Genomic DNA, 14,145 nt, shown 5'->3' on the forward strand with positions numbered 1-14,145 from the left:
ATAAGAAAAATAGCAACGTAGTAGAGCATTTTAAAATGAAGTTTAGTGAATAATGTTTGATTTTTGAAATTCTTTCTCTATTTTAGCCAGTATATGCAATAGACCTTGCATTTTCTAGGATGGTTTTCAAGAGAAATTGCACCCAAATGATGTGCTAACATATTCCAGAGTCAACTCTAATAACCTGATGTATGTTCATTTCTGATATTCATTTCAGATATGTACAAACAAGCTGGCAATGAACAAGAATTTATTCCTTATTACTGGAAAATAAAGAATATTCTTTGGAAATGAAGCATCCCATGAATTAAGTGGGAAAAAACACATTATGTTTTGAACAGGAGGAAAACAACACTGTTTTTCTACATCATACAGACCTTCCGTCAAAATATTGTTGCATATCTGGCTCAACTTCGGGCTATTACCTAAATGGAAAGAAAATGTATTTGTAAAAGATGTTGTGCATACAAAATCTGCATTTGTATATTCTGTAGGTAACATTTGCCACTTAGATTCCATGGAAACAGATGCTATACAAATACACAGTTCAGTAATTGCTCATGGTTCAAGAGATTTTATGTCTGTGACTGGAGTTTATAAATATAATAAAAACAAGAATCTTCCTCTCTTCCTACCCAGAGTGTTATACATTATCTTATGTGGCTCTGCCCTGGCTATAATTACAACAAAGTAATTATATTTTTGGCTTAAACTTTAGCCTAAACAAGGTTGGTAAATGTTCTCCCAAAACACACATAAAATGAAATTGACTGAATCAAACGTTCTCTCTGTATTAACGTGGTCTACTTGTGCTGTCATACTTGGTTTCCATTTCTCATATTTTGATAGATTGTCTTTGGGAGACAGCTAGAGAAAATATTCCTGTGACAGAAGTCAGTGGTGGTGGGAGACTCTGTGCACTACTGGGAATAGAGGACAGAGAAAAGACTATGAATACTTCCTACACCAGCTAAGAAAGTGTTGAAACTACAGAATTGTCCAAAAATCATCTCAGTTTTGGGAAAGACATAGTCAGAAGCCAGAATAAAGGAAGACATGGGTAGCATGGGACTTAGGAATTGGGGACAGAGGCAGGGGGACAGAGATTTCAAAGTCTCTTTTTCTTAACTTTGTGGGAATTACCTTATTGCAGCAGTACTATTTACTTGTTATCTGTATCCTATACTGCTGGATGCTTTGTTTATTTATTTATTTTAAAAAATATACATTTATTTATTTTAATTGAAGGTTAATTACTTTACAATATTGGATTCACTTTGTTTAAAGCTCTCATTCTCATTCCTTTAGTCTCTGATTCTACCATGGTGAGTTCTGAGACTGGCTGTTACAAGCTTCTTGAATGCTTAAACTCTCTGTAATAGTTTGCTGCTTTTTCCTTGAGCATGTCCCCAGATTCTGATGTCCAGTCTTTCTTCAGCTGATCTGGGTTCATGCCCTTCATGCGACTTGTATTAATACATAGACTCAACATGGACAGAATGGAGAGAGAGCTGAATTATGTAGCATCAGATGCACATGTGCATGAACAATCGCACCTGGTTCACCGAAATCATTCCTGTGTGGTACACTTCATGGTCTGCTGTGGCTCACCTTCATTTGTCAGCCTCCTCGTGCAAGTTTCCCTGTCTACTCAAATAACATGCCTAATGTTTTCAATCTTCTTTGGAGCCAGTGAGATTTTGTTCCCAGCCTTCATCACCTTTTTTCGTAAAGCATCTGAGGCTGAGATAGAAGGTCGATGCAGTGTTGCCGAGTGGCTTGTTGCCAGTATGTGGATACACTTGCCTTCAGTTTCCAAGTGAAAGTGTTAGTTGCTCAGCCCTGTCTGACCATTTGTGACGCCACGGACTGTAGGCCACCAGGCTGCTCTGTCCATGGAACTCTCCAGGCAGGAATACTGGAGTGGGTTGCCATGCCCTTCTCCAGGGGATCTTTCGACCCAGGGATTGAACCTGGGTCTCCTGCATTGCAGGAAGATTCTTTACTATCTGCGCCACCAGAGAAGCCAAATTTTTATTCAAATATACAAGAGTCCTGTATCACACCGTGGACATCATTACTCACACTGTCTGTTTCAGGTGTGAAGATTTCTTGATGCAAAACCAACAGCTACACACTCTATGGCTTAGAGCCAAGGAGTGTGCACCTCTGGGTGACCGGAGTTTGGCTTACACAGATGTGACCTTTGTCTAGGAGTCTACCCTAATCTGGGTCATCTGCTGGCATGTTACCAAGATAAGGTCATATATATATATATATATATATATATATATATATATATATACAAATATATATATATATATATAGCAGGTTTAGGCACAAGATTTAAGGGAGTTTTGCAAGGCAAACAGATATGAACATGAGCATATACTTAGATTGACTTTTCACATTCTTTAATTTGTCACTATTATTGGCATTATCAACCCAATCCAAGGCTATAAGAATGGTGAAATCTAGAATTTTCCAATCGACTTTGTCTCTTTACAGAAAATCTTCCCAGGAGAGCCCAAGTGCCCTTTTGGCAAGTAAGAGTCACTGTGTTTATTCTGAGATCCTTTAGTATTGCTGCTGCTGCTGCTGCTGCTAAGTCGCTGTAGTCGTGTCCGACTCTGTGCGACCCCATAGACGGCAGCCCACCAGGCTCCCCCATCCCTGGGATTCTCCAGGCAAGAACACTGGAGTGGGTTGCCATTTCCTTCTCCAATGCATGAAAGTGAAAAGTGAAAGTAAAGTCGCTCAGTCATGTCTGACTCTTAGCGACCCAATGAACTGCAGCCTACAAGGCTCCTCCATCAATGGGATTTTCCAGGCAAGAGTACTTGAGTTGGGTGCCATTGCCTTCTCCACCTTTACTCCAACCTTACTGTTACCTCTTAATAAATCTAAGGAATATGGGCGGGCTTGAGCCTAAGATGTCCCAACTTTTGTCATTTGCCCTTTGTAAGCATTTCATATCTCACTCCTTCTCTCCCAAGAGAATCAGCAAACGTTTGATTATGTGCCTAGGTTCTGCCCATTGTTGTTGTTTAGTCACTAAGTTGGGTCCAACTCTTTGGCAATCCCAAGGACTGTAGTCCGCAAGGCTCTTCTGTCCATAAGATTTCCCAAGCAAGAATACTGAAGTGGGTTGCCATTTCCTTCTGCAGGAGATCTTCCTAATGCAGGGATGAAACCCACATCTTCTGTTTAGAAGGTGGATTATTTACCGTTTAGCCACCTAGGAAGCCTATGTTCTGCCCATAGCAGTCTTGCATTCCCTCATTTTATATTCAGTGTAAGTGAAATGCTGGACTGGAAGAAACACAAGCTGGAATCAAGATTGCCAGGAGAAATATCAATAACCTCAGATATGCAGATGACACCACCCTTATCGCAGAAAGTGAAGAGGAACTAAAAGCCTCTTGATGAAAGTGAAAGAGGAGAGTGAAAAAATTGGCCTAAAGCTCAACATTCAGAAAACGAAGATCATGGCATCGGGTCCCATCATTTCATGGGAAATAGATGGGGAAACAGTGGAAACAGTGTCAGATTTTATTTTGGGGGGCTCCAGAATCACTTCAGATGGTGACTGCAGCCATGAAATTAAAAGATGCTTACTTCTTGGAAGAAAAGTTATGAGAAACCTAGATAGCATATTCAAAAGCAGAGACATCACTTTGCCGACTAAGGTCCATCTAGTCAAGGCTATGGTTTTTCCTGTGGTCATGTATAGATGTGAGAGTTGGACTGTGAAGAAGGCTGAGCGCTGAAGAATTGATGCTTTTGAACTGTGGTGTTGGAGAAGACTCTTGAGAGTCCCTTGGACTGCAAGGAGATCCGACCAGTCCATTCTGAAGGAGATCAACCCTGGGATTTCTTTGGAAGGAATGATGCTAAAGCTCCAGTACTCCAGTACTTTGGCCACGTCATGTGAAGAGTTGACTCACTGGAAAAAACTCTGATGCTGGGAGGGATTGGGGGAAGGAGGAGAAGGGGCCGACCAAGGATGAGATGGCTGGATGGCATCACGCACTCGATGGACATGAGTCTGAGCGAACTCCGGGAGATGGTGATGAACAGGGAAGACTGGCGTGCTGCGATTCATGGGGTCGCAAAGAGTCAGATACTACTGAGCGACTGAACTGAACTGAAGTGTACCTCTGTGTAACTACATTGGAAAAGTGTCCAGATTTTCTGCCAACTTTGGATGGATCTTGATGTTAGTTTTACAATATGGTGAACCAGAGGTTGACCTCCACTTGGCAAGTAGAACTCCCTTCTCATACAAGAGTGAGTAAAACCAGAACACTGTTCAATTCTTGATTCTGCTTCATGGTGTTTGGATTGCAGCAGTCCGTCCAATTTCTCTTAAGTTGTAGACAATAAGATTGAGGACCATTTATATCCATATTGACCATATAACTTTTTCACCATTGCCATTTCACCAATGGTTTCCATAGTTTTCCATCTCAAATATGATCTTTCAGCATCATATTCATTGCCAACACTATCCAAAACTGTGAAGAGTCTAAAATGTTTTCCTACTTGTAAACTAATTTATCAGTGTGGTAAACTGAATATATTACTTTTCTTGTGTATAAACATGTAATTTTCATGAGTATACAAGCTTTCATAATTTTTGAGGATATCATATAATGTCTTCAGAATATAGGTTATATATTACATTACATAGATTATAGATTATGTATTATTACACTTTATAGATTATAAAAAGGATGAATTTACCACTTGAAAGGTTTGTCTTCTTGACATTAAAATGTAAAGAAACATAGGGTAATCTCTATATGTTAAACTTATAACTGATACAAATTGGAACAAGAATGTATGGATCTACTTGTATGCTAAACAACATTTGTTAGATGGGTTGAATCCTCAATAAAATAACTTTAATATTGTACTTGTTTATAGGAAAAGAGTACGGGTCCTATTAAAAATAATGAAAAATTTAGTCTTATAATGTATAATTAGCGCTACTTATTCAGTAGTTTTGTATAAAATAATCATATCTGATATTTTCTCTGTGTGGTTTGAGTCACTCAGCCATGTCTGACTCTTTGCAACCCATGGACTGTAGCCTGTCAGGTTACTCTGTCCATGGTAATTTCCAGTCTAAAATACTGGAGTGGGTTGCCATAGCCTCTTCCAGAGGATCTTCCTGATCCAGGGATCAAACCCGCATCTCTTACATCTCTTCAACTGGTTGGGAGATTCTTTACCACTACACCACATAGGAAGCCTGATATTTTCCCCATAAAACTGCTTATTGGTATCTTTCTGCTAGCAAAATGATTCAGTGTATTCACATTTCTCCATTTTTGCCATAAAAAATTTAAACTTGGTTTAAGAAATCATAACTCTGCATAACACTTTTAATTGAACAATTGATTAAAAAGTATCCATTTTTTTGATGAGCTGTCGATCTGGTACTATGCTTATGAAAGCAGAACAGTTTCATCAGAAGCATTAATTAGACATGTTGCCCCTTGGTACCTGAAGGTGAAAATATAATAGGTCTGCTTTCAGTGAAATATTTCAGAAATCATCTGGTGGGTGAACCAATTATTCACTTGAAGACAACTTGCCTGATTAAATCATACATAAGAATTTTCCAGGGTATTACTTTGGGGGAATAAAATGCTGCTTTAGTGTATTGTTCTTTGTTTCTTAAATGAAGAATGTTATATGCAAAGACACTTTGATAATGAATATAGAAAATGAATGCATTGCATTGGGTTGAGTTTGCTTTATGTTGTTTACTTCCTTACCAGAGCAAGTTTTGCTGTAATAAACATGCTTGCATTTTCCAAAGTAAAGCACATATAGGTGATAAGTTAACATAGCAAATCAACTGTTAAAGTTCATTCCATTATTAATATAGATATTCCTTTATCTTATGGAAATGCAGAAAATTCAGTATTAAAATAATTGCCACTTGAAGCTATTGTTAAAGCTGACTTCCTAACTATCTGATTGCACTTCAATATCTCTTGTCTCAGATCTAACGTATGGCATCTGAGAGATCTGGGAGATCATCTGAGAGATCATTTTGCAAGAGGAAGTAGCCAGAGAAACAGAAACAACACTGAAATGAGTAAAAGATCAATATTAATAAATTTAGTGGGTTTACCTGATGGCTCAGATGGTAAGGAATCTGTCGGCAGTGTAGGAGACCAGTGTTCAATTCCTCGGTGAGGAAGATACCCTGGAGAAGGAAATGACAACCCACTCCAGTATCCTTACCTGGAGAATCCTATGGACAGAGGAGCCTGGCGAAGTACAGTCCACAGGGTTGCAAAGAGTTGCACACGACTGAGCGACTAACTAGATTAGATGAATGAGTTTACACAGATCCCCTCTTTTGTTTAGCAGACTATAGACTAATATCTGTGCTTCACTTGTTCCAGAAAGTATATTTTAGAATATTGCTTTATTAGATTTTGAGAAGACACTTCTACTAATCATGTTAATTATTTATGAAAACATGCTATGGCCATACAGCTATCACTTTTAAGGATCTTGGCAAAAATTTTTACTATGTTTTGGATAACAGTATGTTCTCTAGAGAATTCTTATTTTATTATGATATTGTCTTCTGTTTTGTGATATAATACATCTCAGTTTGGTCTTATAATGCAAAGAATGCTGAAAGAACTTTCTGGCTAAATATGCTTGTGAATTTAATATACAGTATGGTGTATAATAAGTGGTCACTGATCAAATGTTGAGAAGAGATAGTTTTGGAAAGACAGTTTTGGAGAACGTGTCTCTAGAATGGCTGGCCTACTAATGAAAGGGCTACCGAGAAATATTCTCTACTTGGAGGGACAAGTGGACCTCTAAACTATGGAGACTCCTCTTCTCCTAATCCAAATGTGAAATTAGGTCTAGAAAACTGGAAAACTCAATCATTTCTTGAAGAAAGCTGCATTCCTCTGTATTTCTATGTCTTTTCAAGTTTTATATTTTTTAATCACACACAAAAACTCCCAACATGACCCAGATTTAAGAAGCCTCAAGTCAGTATTAGAAACATATTCATTCTATGTGTCTTGAAATACTGTTAATTTACAGGAGAAAAAATTCTTGTCCTACTGGATACTTAGCATTCAGTACTGATGTTCTTGCATGAGATGTTATTTTAGTCACTAAGTCAGTCAAGTCCAGCTCTTTTGCAACCCCATGAAGTTTAACTCTCAAAGCGCCTCTGTCCACAGGATTTCCCATGCAAGAATACTGGAGTGGATTGCCATTTCCTTCTCTAGGTGATTTTATCTACTCAGGGTCTCCTGTATTGGCAGGTAGATTCTTTACCACTGAGGGAAGCCCTCTTGATTGAGAAGGGTGTATTAAAATAAATATATGGTTAATGGATATAATGCTTATTTTAAGAGCTAAACAATTCCTACTCAATAAAAATAATGGAGAAGCATTTTGTACTTTCTTTGCAGATTTAGAATGTACAGCACCATTATAGGTTTCAGGATAGTAACAATCATTTGCTGAAACAGAAAGAGTCAAATGTGCACCTCAGTAGCCATAATCTTATACTTAACCACTTGCTTTTTTCATTAGCAGTTTACAACACATTTTACTGGTATATTATTTTTCACTATTCTGTTACATAGAATATCTCTATTATTATTTTCTTCATTATCACTTAGGGCTGCTAAAATACAATAAACATCTAGACAATATAAGTAAATTCAATTTATTCCAATTTCTGCAGCTATGTTAGTAAAATGTATTTCACAGCAGAAAGAAGAGTGATGTTGGAATTCATTTTGAAATGAAAACTTGGCCCTTAACCTAAATCATGGCTGACATATTTAATTAACATGTTAATAGCTATCATCTAGCTGTAAAAAGGTAGCTAATAAAATAGCTAATGCAATGCTTATTTATTTGCCACGTATATATTGGAGACTTATATGTCAGAAACCATCCCAGATATTGGCCATGGAAGCAGGGACCAAAACAGGCAGAATGTCCTTCCCTCACAAGAGTCAAGAAAAGGTTTACTAAAAGAAGAAATATTATCCACAACCTGAAAGAGGTGAACATTTGAGTCACATGACTATGTGGGAGGAGAGTTTTCATGCTCAAGGAAAAATATGCAAATCCTTGATGCATAAATATACCTGTGGATACAAGCATGGAGTCAGTGTGGCTTCTGCAAACATAAGAAAGGGAGACAATATTAATGCATATAACTTAAAGGGATCAGATCATATAGGACTTTGTACAGCTGTAAGAAATTTTTACTGTTACTTTTTACTTTTAACTTTTTACTGATTGGTTGGGAAACTGTAGGTTGGTTTCAGAGGTAAGTTGTGTCTTCTGCTTTAACTAATAACTCTTGCTACTGGGAGTTGTTCAGTCACTAAGTTTTGTCTGACTTTTTGCGAGCCCATGGACTTCAGCATGCCAGGCTTCCCTGTCCATCTCCCAGAGTTTGCTCAAACTCATGTCCATTGAGTCAGTGATGCCATCCAACCATCTCATCCTCTGTCATCCCTTTCTCTTCCTGCCTTCAATCTTTTCTAGCTTTGGGTTCTTTTCCAGTGAGTTAGAGAGAATACTGCAAGAGAATACACTGAATGAAGGATGGGGGAAAAACAAAGAGACCAATTAGTAGGTAATTGAAATAAAAGTGATGCTAGCATAAACCAGGGTGGTAGAAGTGGGAATGATTATCTACATACATATATGTACACATTTTCAAATTATGTAAAGGCAACATCAGTAAGACTTGCTGGCTTCTGAGACATGGAATGCATAAAGAGAAGAGATAAGAAAGATAAATATTTTTTCTTTCTACTTTAGTTTTCATCTATTTTAAGAAACACATTCATCACTCTTAGAAGTTGTATCATGCCACATTCCTACAAGTTATCCTAGATTTGTGAGGTGCTGAGTTCTGAAGAGGATTGTCTTAAATATGTGTGGTGCAGAGTCCTAAGAGAGCTGAAGGGCTTTTAACATTTTCTTGGCCATGTCTTTGTTTCTCGTTTCTAAGTGTGGCATCTCAAAGTGTGCTTGAGAACTCAATCTCCCCCTTTCTCCCAAGAAAAACCTAACTTTTATGGAAGACTTACTAAGCTACACAAATTTCTCTTTATCTGCCAGCATATACTTCTTATTCTTTATTTATCTATCTTTATCTAAAGACTTTATATCATGGTCACAAAATGCCAAATGCTATATCTAATTAACATTAATATATAAAGCTTTATAACTCATTTAGTTTTTATAGCAACTCAAAGTAAGCACAGTGATAATCCAATGATCCTTAGTTTACAAACTATAAAACAGGCACAGGAGACTTGAATGATTTTGAATCAGCCAGGATTCAAAAGTTTTGGGAAACTCCATGCTATTATCTGCTCTCAATATACCCTATGCTGTATTTTACCCATTAAAATTACTTAGAAAAGTTCCTGAGCATCCCACACATTTCAATAAACTATGACAAAATTTACATGAGAAGCAGCATATAAACTAATTTTTAAAATAAAAAGATAAATTTTGGAAATTTATTATAGAACACCTATTATTTTATGTTCTGCCCCTCTTGACTTGATTGGAATTAATGTGAAAAAGGATGGTTTTTTGATATGACTTCCCCGGTGTCTCAGATGGTAAAGTGTTTGCCTATAGTGCGGGAGACCTGGGTTCAATCCCTGGGTCGGGAAGATCTCTTGGCGAAGGAAATGGCAACCCACTCCAGTATCCTTACCTGGAAAATCCCACAGATGGAGAAACCTGGTATGCTGTAGCCCATGGGGTCCCAAAGAGTTGGACACGACTGAGCGACTTCACTTTCACTTTCAAACCAACAGTTTTAAAATGCCCGTGAAATACACACATTCAGTTACCAGTTCAATGTCCATATAACTTTTTATCAAATTGGGACAATTTTGAGAGTGAAAAGAAATGGTATGGATAATTCTGGGACAATAAATATAGATAAGGATTGTCCTGAGTAAATCTGACTATCCAGTCACCTTAGTTATGGATCTATGTATATACAATGGGCTTCCCTGGTGGCTCAGAGGTTAAAGCATCTGCCTGCAATGCGGGAGACTGGGTTTCAAACCCTGGGTGGGGAAGATCCCCTGGAGAAGGAAATGGCAACCCATAGAATGACTCTTTTTTTTTTTTTTTAACATAAACTGATAGATTCTCTACAATATTCCATCTAGATTTTCTAATGCTAGACCTTACTTTTTTGGAAATATGATTTTCAAATTACAAAGGTAAAAATCTGTTACTGTAGTAAACTAATATCTATAATTGCATGTTGTCCCTGATTGTTTCCTCAGATTTCCTACTGCTATGATTACATTCATTATTCAATCACCAGGTCATGAATATAAGCAAATCCATGGGACATCACATTGTAAAATAAGAAAATAGCCTCCATATTTGAAAATCATGATTTCAAGATCTTATTTATATTTGTTTTCTAAAATTGTCTCCTCTTTCTCAATGTTAGAGATAAGAGATAGGCTTTAGGTGGTCAAACGATCCACTCCCCAGGAAAGGCTCTGAGGGGAAAACTGTCTGTTAGAGTTTGGAAGTCACATTATTAAGAAAAGAAAAAGAGCCCTTCTACTTACCTAGCTATACTATTTTACCCAGTGTCACAGGGCTGTGCAAATAGATTTGAACCCTATTTCAAGAGGAATTTTGAAGCTTAACTTCCATGAAGGAACATTGTCAAGAGATAGTTCAGCATTTACATATATAATTAAAATATTTCTTAGGGCTATGATAAGCTAGACCATGTGATAAATTCTGTCACTAAATAAAATACAGACATAGAACAAATTTTCCATGGTGAATTAAGAATATAAACAAACAAACTCAATAAATATATGTGAATTAAGCCTAGAGGGAACACAAAGAGGTCACTAAAAAGATTATGGAAATTAAAAATGAAGATAATTTTGGAAGTGTAGAGTATTTGACAGAGAAGGCAATGGCACCCCACTCCAGTGCTCTTGCCTGGAAAATCCCGTGGATGGAGGAGCCTGGTAGGCTGCAGTCCATGGGGTCGCTAAAAGTCGGACACAACTGAGCAACTTCACTTTCACTTTTCACTTTGATGCATTGGAGAAGGAAATGGCAACCCACTCCAGTGTTCTTGCCTGGAGAATCCCAGGGACAGAGGAGCCTAGTGGGATGACATCTATGGGGTCGCACAGAGTCGGACACGACCGAAACGACTTAGCAGCAGCAGAGTATTTGAAGTCAACAATCACTTTGAAATCTTTGAAAATATTTTTACATTATTATTTGGCTTTCACTGTTGCTGTTGAAATGTTAACTGTAAACCCTCATATTGTTACTTTGCAGGTAGAATTCCTTTTATGACCCCGTTCCTTGTCCTACATCCCAAATCTTGGGTGCTTTTAAGCTTTGCTCTTTATCTTTTTTTTTTTTAATGCCAGTTGTGCTATGTTTTTTTGTTGTTTTGCTTTATTTTGAAATCTGGCATTCTTTTAATTTCTTACTTAGAGTTTATGTATATTTCTTTTATCTGTAGCTTTATATTATTTTCAGTTTTTTTACGGTTTTCAGACATAAACTCTCCAATTATTGCTTCTTAAAATACTGTCTTGATTTTCTTTCTTTAATTAAACATATGTTAGAATTTTTGGTTATATTCATGTACACTTTCACTCTATTCTAATTTTCCTTGCTTTGATTTTTGTACTTTTCTCTGATTATTTACTTCTGATACTCATTTCTGTTTATTAACTTTATCTTTACCTGTGTGTAATCTGCTATTCTAAGCATATACTGAATTTTCATGTCAATTTTTTTTTGGTTCTGGAATAAACATTGGTTTATAATTTATAAACATACTTTTCAAAATCTACTAATATCTCTTTCCTATAAGGTCTGAAAGCACCATGGTGTGTTCTAAAAATACCATAGAAGCCAGTGTGTAGAGTAAGGGAATGGGCTCCTACAGGGAGGTGAGCTTAGAGAAGAAACCCAGAACAAGATGTGTAGGACCTGGCAGGTCATGGGAGAGTGTCTGTGTTACCTCAGAGTGAAATGGGGGGCCACTGCAGATTTTTAGTTGAGGAGCAACAGGATTTGACTTAGGTTTAACAGGACTCCCAGGTGGCTCAGTGGTAAATAATCTATCTGCTAATGAAAGAGATGCAGGAGATGCGAGTTCAATTCCTGGGTTGTCAAGATCCCCTAGAGAGGAGAATGGCTACCCACTCCAGTATTCTTGCCTGGAAAATCCCACGGACAGAGGAGCCTGGCAGGCTACAGTCCACACGGTCGTAAGAGTCTGATACAACTGAGCAACTGAGTATGCACACAGATATGTTTAATATCACTTTCATTAGCATTATTTGAGAGGGCAACATAGGAAACGGGAAACGAGTTAAGAGGCTCCAGTAGTCATTCAGGCAAGAGATGACGATGACTTGAGATCGATGTGTGGTGCACACACATGGCTCCATTCTGGATATAGTTTGAAATCAACAAGATATGCTGTTCGTGTTACGTTCATATGCGGCTGAATCATACTAACTCCATTTTATTAGCTCCGTTTGAGGCCCACAGTCCTATCCCCTCCATTTTGTGCATAACTGAGCTTCTGCCTACTCAAAAGAAGGTCCCCAAGCCTGATCATTTCCCTATCAGCTGTTAACCTTAACTTCACCTGATGTAAAAATTATAAAAATGCCTTTGGCTAACAGAGGTGGTTAACAGCTCTTGAGGAATAATTGTTGTGAGATGCTCAGAAGGGAGGAAAAACACCCTGGTTCCAGTGAATGCAGACATACTTCTCCCTTAGTAGTCAGATTCTATTTTTAGCTTTGGCTCCTTTAAATCCTGCTCTCCCCATTTCAGCCCTGGAATGCTGCTGCAAATGCCTTTAGATTGTCCTCCTCCTTATTCTGCTTGCTTGTAAGTTACTCATAATAAGCCTCACAATTGCACTTAATGGTTGACTGCTTCATTTTTCAAAGTTTCTTTCCAGTTCAAAGGATATTTATTCAATATCTCCATCAGCCAACAATTCACCTATATGTATGTGGGACTTGAAATAAAAAACAAGCAGGGATAATTCCTGAAATTTTAGAACAAAATTTCTCTTCCAGGGAATTTTAAAAAATCTATTTCTATAATGTTAAAAAAATGCACTCACTTTTTACGCCTAAATAGCCCCTCTGCAAATAAAGTTTGCAAGGACTTTAAATTAGAGGCAGTCTTCAAACCTGATTTTCTTTTAGGACATGTTAGCTTATCTACAGATAGGATTCTCTCTCCATTGAAGTAAGACATTGCATTTAATAAAATGAGGTATTTTTCATGGCTTTATTTCACTGTTAGATGTCACAGGATACTTTATATGAAGCTCTCAATATAAAAATAAATTGAATTGGATTGGTTTTAGCCTTTAACATAGAGGATAATTGTGACAAAAAAAATCAGCAGGTAATTACATTTGCATCCCTATTTTTGGAGTAGCATGCATGGAATTTTCTGTGGGAAACATGAATATAGAAACTAGCATAATAGTTCAGATCTGTGTTGTAACATTTACTTTTTATTACCTTTGGCTTTAAATAAAATTATCCTTTGTCCCATATTAATAAAGGTTAGCATCTGTTATTTTTTAAATAAGCTATTGCTTCCAAATGGGGGTTATCTAATCATTTCCATATTAATAGAATAACCTTGTATATAAAATTTGAAAACAATTAAAAGGATATATATTAAAATAATTTCATTATATTTGCACAGTGTTTAGTTCCCTTCAGTTGTCATAACAAAGTACAACAAAGTGGATGGATTAAAACAACAAAATGTGTTGTCTCACTCTTCTGAAGCTAGAAGTCCAAAATCAAGGTGCAAGCAGGGTCATGATGCCTAGAAGTCTATAAAAGAGAAGTCTTCCTTGCCTCTTCCTGTCTTTTCTTGGCTTGCTGGCCAGTCTTAGCATTCTGTTATTTGCAACTACAGCACTGCAATCTCTGCCTCTATTGTCACATGACAAGGCCTCTGTCTGTCTGTCTTCATATCTTCTTCCTCCTTTTTATATAGATACCAGTCATATTGAGGGGCTTCCCAAGTGGTGCGAGTGGTAAG

This window comes from Ovis aries, chromosome 1 (assembly GCF_016772045.2).
Source record: "Ovis aries strain OAR_USU_Benz2616 breed Rambouillet chromosome 1, ARS-UI_Ramb_v3.0, whole genome shotgun sequence".
Classification (NCBI taxonomy): domain Eukaryota; kingdom Metazoa; phylum Chordata; class Mammalia; order Artiodactyla; family Bovidae; genus Ovis; species Ovis aries.